The sequence below is a fragment of the Chinchilla lanigera genome, unplaced genomic scaffold (genome assembly GCF_000276665.1).
Source record: "Chinchilla lanigera isolate Chin_1 unplaced genomic scaffold, ChiLan1.0 scaffold00060, whole genome shotgun sequence".
Classification (NCBI taxonomy): Eukaryota; Metazoa; Chordata; class Mammalia; order Rodentia; family Chinchillidae; genus Chinchilla; species Chinchilla lanigera.
In genome coordinates, this window is record NW_004955461.1 from 1,696,986 (window position 1) to 1,706,764 (window position 9,779).

Genomic DNA, 9,779 nt, shown 5'->3' on the forward strand with positions numbered 1-9,779 from the left:
GCCGGGAGTGAGACACCGATCCAAAGACCCAAAAAAACCGGCGCTCCCCGCCCCAGGCTCCCCGTGCGCTGGGGGCCCACCCTCCGGGAGCCAGCAGGCAGAAAGCTAGCCAGCCCGAAGGCTGGAGCTCCCCGCCCACAGCTCCCTGTGCGCCGGAAGCATCCTTCCAGGGAACCGGAAGGCCGGGCTCTTCAAACTTTTTAATGAAATTGAAAGGGAACAATGTTCCCTAACTCTTTCCTGGAGGCAAGTATTGTCCTGATATCAAAACCAGAGAAAGATACAGTGAGAAAAGAGAAGTATAGGGCAATCTCTCTAATGAACATAGATGCAAAAATCTTCCATAAAATACTATCAAACAGAATTCAACAAATCATGAAGAAGATTATACACCATGAGCTGGTGGGATTTATCCCAGGAATGCAGAGATGGTTCAACATATGCAAATCAATAAATGTGACACACCATATCAGGAGAATCAAAGACAAAAATCACATGATCATCTCAATAGGGGAAGAAAGCTTTTGATAAAGTCCAGCATTCATTCATGATAAAAACCCTGCAGAAAATTGGAATCAATGGTCTTTACCTCAGTGTGATAAAAGCCAACATCATACTCAGTGGACAAAAGCTGAAAAAGATTTCACTCTAAAGTCAGGAACAAGACAAGGATGTTCACTATCACCACTCCTTTTCAACATAGTTCTGGAAACATTAGCCAGAACAATTAGACAAGAGAGAAAAATAAAATGAATAAGAATAGGGAAGGAAGAAGTGAAATTATCATTATTCACAGATGACATAATACTCTACATAGAAGACCCGAAAAACCTCCACCAAAAGACTCCTAGAGTTAAGAGTTGTGAGGCTGGATAGAAAGTAAATACTCAAAAATCCGTAGCATTCTTGTACACAAACAGCAAACATTGAGAGAGAAATTAGGGAAATCACACCCTTCTCAATAGCATCCAAAAAATGAAATACTTAGGAATCAATCTAACAAAGCAATTAAAAGATTTTCATATTGAAAATTACAGTACTGTGAAAAAGGAGATTGAAAAGGATATCAGAAAATGGAAATATATCCCTTGCTCATGGATAGGAAGAACCAATATAGTGAAAATGGCCATACTTCCAAAATTGTTATACAGATTTAATGCAATCCCGAGCAAAATACCATTAGCATACCTCATACAAGTAGAGAAAATACTCCTAAAATTCATCTGGAACTAGAAGAGACCTAGAATAGTGTACAGATCTGTTGGTTTCTTGCTGTACCCCAGAAAGGAATGGCGGTGAGAATGAGGAAAAAACAGACAAGAGACAAAAAGCTGTTCTTTAAAACAACACTGAGATTTCATCTCACCCCAGTAAGAATGGCTACCATGAAGAAATCAACCAACAAGAAATGCTGGAGAGGCTGTGGGGAAGAGGAACTCTTCTCCACTACTGGTGGCAATGTAGACTGGTGCAACCACTTTGGAAATCAGTCTGGAGATTCTTCAAAAAATTAGGATTAAAAAAAAATTAGGATTAGAGGCCCTATTTAACCCAGCCATTCCCCTTCTGGGTATTTTCCTAGAAGAATTAAAAACATCATATCACAGTGATATATATGCACCCATGTTCATAGCAGCACAATTTGTCATAGCAAAATTTTAGAAACAATCCAAATGCCCATCAACTGAGGAATGGATAAGAAAATTGTGGTATTTTTATATAATGGAGTATTACTCAGCTGTAAATAAAGATAAACTTGAGGCTTTTATAGATAAATGGATGCAATTAGAAATCATACTCATAAGTGAAATAAATCAGACCCGCATGTGTAAACACTGTATTGTCCCCCTCATGTAGGAACCTGAAAGAGTAAATAAAGCTGCAAGGTATAATAAATATTGTGAAAGGGAAAGAAACTGCTTAATAAGAAAGAACAACTGGGATGAGGGAAAGACGAAAAAAATCAAAGAACAAAGTGAGATATATATTATATATATATATGTGTGTGTTTGGGCGTGTATGTGGACAGGCAGACAAGATATCTAAGATAATTGTACTACTAATTTCTATTGATTTGTTGAAAGAAACAGTTGATGTTTAATTGTTTGATCACTCTCACATATCTATATCTGATAATCTGAGCAACTACTTTGAAGGTAACAATAAGTAATACAAAACCTTTGTTGATTTCCTATCATCTTGCTTTGAAATTCTGTATTGTTTTATAGTTTTTGTGTCGTTTTCTTTGTTTTTGTTATTTTCGTTTTGTTCCTTTCTCTTAAAAAAGAATTAAAATAGAAAAAGTAATAAAATGTTTTGCTTCAAGATAATTCTTTGCCCTTTGTTGAGATGTAAGGGTACCATAATCAAGCCTATAGTTTCAGATAAAAAATAGGAAATAGAATTTTAAATTAATCACTTAATGATCTAATAATTAATAATTTGCATAACTGTCATTTAAGTTTTTCCCACTCTATTAGGTACTGTAAATGTAAAAGCTAGCAAACTCCCTGCCAAGAGCCTAGTGATCCTGCAGAACACAGAAGGACGTCTCATAGACACCTATGGGTGGAACATTTTTGGCTATATCCAGCTTCTTCCAGAAATCCCCTGGAAAACCCAGAGGGCTATATAGAGTGTGGTTTTGGAAGCCACTGATAAGACACATATGAGAAAGCGAACGTAGAAAGATGAGAATAGAGGCCTCAGGAAACAGATAGAACGGGAGGTGTAGTGCAGGAGGTTGAGCCTGTTAGCAGGGGTGGCAGTAGACTCTTCCTGTGAGGACCAGGAGGTCTACATTTTCTGGGGCAAGACTGAGAAGTGTTGCATATTTCAGAACACAGAAAATAAGGTAGAAATTTTAGAACCCCTAGGCCTAGTGAGTTTTCTGTAAAAGCCAAGTTAGGGCTACAAATAAATAAGCAGGTAAATGAAAGAAAGTAGAAACCACCAATAAGTTGAACTGATTGAGCAGTCCATTTTTCACCTGGAGTCCTACCTAGGGAGGGTCAAGAGGAGAGCTGGCTTCTGCATGGGCTGTATGATCACACTGAGCAGCTATGTCACCTCTAGTCTCTGGATACAATAGCGAAGGCCTGGAAGCAAGGGGCAGTTCCATGCTTGTATCCTATGCCTGGGTACCGCCCTAGAAGTCAAAGCTTAAAGCCAATGTCCATGGCTGGATATTCTTCGAGGGACTAGGAACCAGAGTGGAATGAGGCAGAAGCAGAGATTCAACACATCACATGGCTTTTCCCAGTGGAGCAAAAGTTTGCTGGTGCTGATTTGGGTGTGGTGGAGAGTACGGATTTAGAAGCCACCCCAGTTTTCCTGAAACAGTTTGTTTGTCACATTATTATCAACTGGTAGCCCTGCATCCAAATGCTAATTTTTCTTAGTTAAATTATGACAGTTTTTAAAAATGACTTCACTTTCCATTGCAATTAGATGTTAGTAATTCTTCTCTCTCTGCTAATTACTGTATACCATCCCTCTAAAGACTATATGTGTATGTATAATTATATATGTATTTATATAATTTATATGCACACATGCATATGTGTGTGAACTTTTGTGTGTGTATACAGTCACGCACACATACACATGTGCACACATGTGTACACATACACAGGAGATTTTAATGGTCTGCCTCTTGTGAGGCTGCACCATTGATAAAAATACCCTTGCTCTGGATTTGTAGCTTTCTGAAATTTCAGTTTCAGTGACTTCTTCCACATTAGCCTGCATTCATCTCAGAGGAAATGATTATATCCAGGTTTGGCTCTGTTCGGCAGGGCCTGACTATACCAGAATGGGAGCCTTCCTGAAAGGAGAAAGAAAATTGAAAAGAAAAAAAAAAAAATAAGACCTGACACACCAGACCCCAACTTATCTAAATCCATTTTCAATAAAAAGCTTGGTGGCTTGGTAAAGACAGTGAGTGACCTTTGAAAAAAGAATCCATTGAAAAATTCTATTTCCCACACTGTGAGGTTAGGAGCATAAATTGCACTGGGGAAGTGGGGGGTAGGGAGGCTCCTTTCGACATGTAGTAAAGCAGGTGGCCTCATTTGAATTTTCCCATTAGGGTTCCTGGAGAGACCTCAGAAATATGTTGGCCTTGCAGACTGTAACTCAGCCCTGGCTCTTTGTCTGTAGGACTCACACAGCTTTTCCTGAGCAGTGGAATTAGAATCTGGACTACCATACTTGCAATGTCTGGCAGGAAGTTTTTTTTTATAGTGTTGGGTTTCTTATTTGCCACAGAACATTAATAATCTGACTGTGTAATGGGCAGATGTCTCCCTCCCAGATCCCCTATTCTCTTCTCCTTTCCTAGCATAAGGAGCAGTGGGACTGTTTCCATTACCTCTGCAGAGAAGAAGCATTTTAGAAGAAGCTTCTGCCTCTGGTAGGCATGGTGTCCAGATCAGTCATAATCAGCCCAAAGGTAGGCATCTGCCCCCATGTCTCATAGCAGCTCTTAGGGAGTTCATTGCATTCCTGGCTTATTCATTCAGTGAATGAATAGGGAAAAAACTTGGTATGCCACAGCAAACACAGGCACAGGCTCTGTTTTCATGTAAGATGTAATCAGGAAATAGATGCTCAAAATATAACTAGGCAAAACACTAATTAATTGCACCTTTGAAAGTGCAGTGACAGAGAAAGATAAGACGCAGGGAGAGGGTATATCCAAGGGACTCATATGTATGAATACCCTAAGGAGACTGATCTTCTGAGCAGAGTAAAGAAATACTTGCTTGCCCTTTATACAGTGGAGTCAGAAGAAGAAAGGAAGAGACTAATCACAACATATTCACTCCATTTTACTAAAGAAACTGTCAGCAAATTCTTGGAGAGATATTATGAGGGCAAGACTACATACTGATGTGTAGGACTTGTGGTCTTTCTTTGGGAGGGGGATGCCTCAGCAACCTGTGCAGAGGGGCAGATCTGCTGGATCAGAGGAGCATTGATGTTCCAGCTACTTGGCTTTGCCCTTTGCTTGGGTTGGTGATGCAGTCCTAACACCTGGGTTCTGGGTACACAATTTCTCCCCCTACCATAGCTAGGATGCTGATAGGATGCTTCCAGAACATTTTACACCTCCTAGTGGCTCTTGTCTATAACTTCTTGCTGCAGGCATCAGACCTGTATGGCCATATTGTCCTTTCTGATGTGCCTAGTTGGTGATAATTCTAAGGTAGTTGGAGATCATTCTATAATAGAGATGAAAGAAGAGGAGCAAAAATTAAAGAATACAAAGTTTTTTTGGAATGTCTATGTCTGTGATACCGTGGGAGCCAGCACTGGCTCACTACTTGTTTTTGTCAATAAAGTTTTCTTGGAACACAACCAGACCCATTCATTCATGGGTGAGTCATTCATCTATGGCTGTGTTTGCACTGTAAGGGCACAGTTGAGGACAAAATCCTTGTGCCCCACAGAGTTGAGGATATTTATCATCTCATCCTTTGCAGGAAAATACTCCTCTCAGCTCTGGCATTTTATATAAATTACTGCTTGAGGGGCTGCTCAGGATGAGGAACCTCATTTAACATGACAGGTGTGATGAGTCCTAAAATGCATGTAGAAATGAACCAAATGATATAGACTGGACAGTCCTCAGTCAAGGAAACTGAATGTGCTTGAAGATCACAAATAGAGCTGCTGCAATCAGAGTTGACAGAATAGGAAAGAGTTACTCATGGGTGGTGTCTTGGTTACTTTTCTCGCATTGCTGAGACAAAATACCTGACACCCAGAATTAAGGAAGGAAAGGTTTATTTAGCTCACAGTTTGTAGAGGTTTCAGTCCATAATCAGCTGGCTCCAAGGCAGAGTGGCACATGGCAAAGGGCAACAGTTCATGGCAGCAGAAGATAGCAGAAGCAACAAGAGCAAAATGGAGGAAAAACAGAGAGCAAGCCCCCTTCCCTCCCTTATACTGTATGTAGGTGACCCACCCCAAGGTGGGTGTGACACTCACACCCATAATCCCAGCATTGGACCATGACTGAACCATAAACTCTAGAGGCCCACCCTATGACTGTATGAGGCTTTGGGGGTGACATCTCGATGCAAACTATAACAGGTGGGTTGGGGGAAGCCCACCAAAGCCATGCCACACAAACCCTTCTCAACTGCAATAGTCACTAGATATATGGGCCAGTTCATCTGTTCATTATTCCAGTGACCCATTAATTTTTTTTTTAAGTCAGAAGTGGTATCTCCACCACTTTCACATCTGTTGTCTCCATGGAATCAAAGCACTTTCACCCCATCCAGCAAACCCAGTGCCATTGCAGAATCCAGCGCAGTGAACCTGGTTCATCTCTGGTGATTCTGAATACACGTCTGAGCCTGGTTTATGGACAGGAGCTGAATACACAGAGGGGGCTTCCCTGAGGGCTGGCAGCCACATACCTGGCCACAAGCCTTGGATGTCTCAGCTCTCCATGCCAGAGCTTTTCTGGATCTTGGGAATGGCACTAGGGCTGCCAGAGTGGGTGTGGAGGAGGAGGACACAGTGACACAAAGGCTGGCTCCTGCAAAGCCAGCCTTCTCCTCCAAGGAGGGGCCCTACTGAGGAGCACAAAAGCAGCCTTTCTTTCTGTCTCCACTTTCTGCCAAGTCAGCCTGAATAGAGGGTACAGGAGAGGAAATAGTTGGTGGTAAATGTACACAATATGGGCCTTGGAGTTACTTAGGGGATTTGATTTTCTCTCCTCAAACTTGCCAGCTATTAGACAAGTGGCTGACAGTCTGGGCCTTAGTTTCCCTGTCTGTAAAAGGAAGATACACACATTAACCTGGCAGAACTGTGCTGCTGAGAGGAGATGAGCCATGCAGAAATTCTGAGCACACAGCCTGGCTCCCAAACCACTGATTATTAATTGGCCATGGCTTCAGTGGGCTTTTGTTACATTGCCCGCCTATGGCTGTCCCCCACCTCCAAAAGGTCCACTGTTCAGAAGAATATGCAGCCCAGCTGAGTTGGCAGTGGAGTGGCATCACATGCCTGCACTGCACAGCCCAGGATTACACCAGAGACGTCATCGTCCTGGCAGCCCCGGCAGCCTTCAAACAAGTGTGCCGTCTGGCATGGAAACCAAGAAAAGGTTCCTCTCCCTTGAGGATGGAGAAGAAAGCAACTGAGAAGAAACAAGCTATTAATATTAATGTTCCAGGAAAAGGAGAAGAGAGAAAGGACACAAGCACCCAGAAAGAATGACTCCATATGGCTTTGATGTGTTCATTTCCACAGGATGAAGCAGTGAGGAGAATACAGAACAGCGAGGAGGAGGCAGTGAGGAGGTGGAGGTGGCCTGACAGCCCCTGAGAGATGACATGAGCTGCAGGGAGTACTTTCTGTCTAGACAAAAAGTCAGCCATCCACACTGCCATCTGCAACCACTGAGAACAAGCTAGAGTGGAAATGGGAGCCCTCAGGTGCCTTGCTTGTGCCAAAAAGTGAGTGCAGGATATTTTCTGAATGAGACTGTTGTGCTAAACCAAGGGGCACCAGGCATGACCAAGAGCCCTTCCTGGGGTCTTCTCTGTGGACCTATTGAAGCCAAGTTATTCAGTCCCTCCCACTGGGGTCCACCTGATAAATCTTTCAGTTTCTTGTATCTGATCTCTGAGAGCCCAGTCTGCAACCTGACCGAGATCAAAATCCTGTCTACACCTCTGTCTGGCCAGCTACTCAGGGCAACAAGCTCCGCCCCTCAGGTGTGGCCATTAAGGAAGTACTTTGTGAAAAGCAGGGAAATAATGAGGGTGTAGAAGACTTATCAGTAGTAGCTGGTGTTATGAATGCCAGATCCTATTATTTTTCTCTTTCCCACTCTAGAGACAGTAGAGAGCAAAGGGGCGAGGGACCTGTAGCAAGTGGAAATATTGGGGCCTAGGATATTATTAGCAGCATGGATGTGGCAAGCCTCTGTGGGAATACTGCCGGCAAAGCAGTATTATACCCCTCGTACAAGAACAACTGAGAATATGCCCAGCCCAAGCCTCAGTTACCCCACTGTCTTGAAGCTTACTCTAGTTCCCACATCACAGGGTTCTGCAGGGATCACTGGGAGATGCTGTATATGAAGTAGCAGGTGAGAGGTCTCATGTGGCCAGGGCTCAGAAGTGTCTGATGAGCATATACTGTTAGATGGCCTGACTAAAGAGGGACTTAGAGAGGACTAGAGGGACTAAAGAGAGAATTAGAAATGTATAAGGCATGCTTTTAGGGACAGCAGTTGTGATGCCTCTTTTAGTGAAATCTTAGGTGCCAAGGCAGAACATAAAGTTTAGGGCCTTTTTCTGTTTGTTTTTGTTTTTGGAGACAGTTTTGCCATGCAGTTCAGGCTGGCCTTGAGTTCACTATGTAGTCCCAGCTGGCCTTCAACTTTGCAGTGATCCTCATGTCTCAGCCCCCCAAGTCCTGAGACACACCCAGCCAGTTTAAAGTCCTGAGTGAAGGGCTTTGACAACAGCCTTGGGACCTAGAATTAATCTTGTAGGCAGCAAGCAAGCCATTAAAGCTTCTAAATGGGGTAGTAGTAGTTCCATAAAGATTGCCGGGAAAATTGAATTGTCAAGTTTGTTATGCTACAAACCAGTCATCATCTGCAACAATTATTGTGTTCAACTCAACCACAACCCCCTGACACAGAATGTAGACAATACACACCTGCAGGACTTTTGTTTTGAATGTAAAATTGCTGTAACTTAGATGTCTGGCCTCTCCAGAGTTTTCATATAAACTGATTTTGCATTTATTCAACCCAGAGTGACTGTATCTCCTGTAGAAATCCAGTCAAATGGATGAGATTAGGTCAGACATTGTGCCCACCTCCATCTTCCCTCCCTCCTGAGCTTGCTCTAACAAAAGCCATCTTTTCTGTAGGTACCAGATGAAAGTGGAGTGGGATGGCATTTATGAATGAAGACTTCATTATCCAAGAGGACTGTTGGTTTCCAGTTTAACCAGATGAATGATTTCACACAGCATAAAAACAGAGGCTAACCAGAAGACTGGAAAGACGGCCAGAAAATGAAGTAATCAGAATTTTGAAGAATTAGGGAAACATTACATGACAAAGATGGACTTCAGCTAGGCTTTACTGTGAGGTTCCAGGACCTTGTTACAGTTCAGTCAAATTTGTATTTGTAATCCCAGGGGAAAGTTATTGGAGTTCTAGTGAGTTAATTCCAATCTACCACTTCCAGTGCAACCCATAGTGCAAATAAAGATACAAACATATATCTAAAATGGTGGGAGGCCAAGGGGGTCCTAAGTCCAGTCAGAGTAATGGCTAACAGGAACAAAGGCCTTGACTCAGGACTGAACCCAGGTTTTAATAATTCATGAAGAAGGGAGTGGCTTGGGGATGAGTGACTGAGAGAAAGGTGGGAAGTAGATGAGTGCTGTGAGCTGGCCTAGGTAGCAGGCCTCAGTCACCTCTGTAATATGCAGAGAGAAGGCTATGCAGAAAAAGTAATCTTTAAATCACAGGTTAGAGCAGTATCTAGTGTTTTGGGATTGGTGCTTCTGTTTTGAGGCATAATCACAATCCCCTGAGATGTCACCACTTCTTTCTCAAAGCTCAATCTCAGCTGACAGTGAGCATCACTCGGCCTGGCTCACATGTACTATAGGTGGGAGCTATAGGTGGAGCATTACTTCCCTGTCCTATTGCTTTAAAGACTACACATCAGCACCTTGGATAGACCCATTTGCATCACTTACAGCCAATTGAAGGGATAAAGCCAAAT

General features: G+C 42.7%; 1 long non-coding RNA gene across 1 annotated transcript in view; it reads left to right on the plus strand.

Moving 5' to 3' along the window:
• LOC106150034 overlaps window positions 1-9,236 on the plus strand; it is a 47,009-nt gene extending 37,773 nt beyond the window's left edge. Inside the window, exons 3-4 of the long non-coding RNA XR_001236573.1 lie at window positions 7,273-7,478; window positions 8,911-9,236. This is a non-coding gene — a long non-coding RNA (uncharacterized LOC106150034). The remainder of the gene's footprint in view (window positions 1-7,272; window positions 7,479-8,910) is intronic.
• Window positions 9,237-9,779: the final 543 nt, after the last annotated feature.